Genomic DNA, 843 nt, shown 5'->3' with positions numbered 1-843 from the left:
ACACATACAAATCTATTTACAAAACCACATCAGTGAATAAAACAACAAAACAATCTGAGATTTGTATTTGATTGTATGTTTCTTAGTGACTTCTGATCTGTCTTAATTTAACTGAAGGAAATTACAAAACATTTGGCTGTCCAAAACATTTTTCCTAACTTCTGTGTTTAACATGATAATTGCTTTGTTGTGTATTTATTAACATTACATCCAGATATATCTTTGTTCTGTAATTTGAAGGTAAAGGAAGGGACGTGGTGAATTGTATAGGCTTTCAGATAAAACGTTTGTGTAGTCTTAAGATTATTATTAAATAGCATTTTAAGTTAAAGAGAAATTTGACATAATCCCATTCACAAAGAGGTGGTTTTGTTGCATATTCAGTGTTTGTTGATCCTGCAGGTAATATATTCATTCGCTTTTATATCCAATTGTGAAGTGACATGTCATGGGGTGACGAAAGCCGGAACTATGGGCCGGGACATTGTTGTGGTGGGGATACACAGAAGCAGGAAAAATACGATGGAATAGAAGATAATGAGGGTAATCACTGGCAGCTGTGCGGGGGAAAATATATAAGCAGGCGATTGGACTGGGAGGGAAATAAAAGAAGTTGACGTTTGAGAGAAGCGGGAGAAGAGGAAGGATCGGTGGAGATGCAGCACTGACACAGAGAGGAAGGAACTGGAGGCAGAGAAGATTCATCTTGAGATAAGTGCCTGGTCACTTTCTGTCATAATTATTCTATGAAGAAGCACTACGTTGACATAGTGCTGAAGTTCACAATCCTCTGTCTATTTGCTGAAGATGGATGTTTGGAAATGACACCGCAGTGAGAACTCT

This window comes from Carassius carassius, chromosome 6 (assembly GCF_963082965.1).
Source record: "Carassius carassius chromosome 6, fCarCar2.1, whole genome shotgun sequence".
Lineage (NCBI taxonomy): Eukaryota > Metazoa > Chordata > Actinopteri > Cypriniformes > Cyprinidae > Carassius > Carassius carassius.
The sequence above is the reverse complement of the archived record's forward strand: the minus strand, read 5'-3'. Positions refer to the sequence as shown.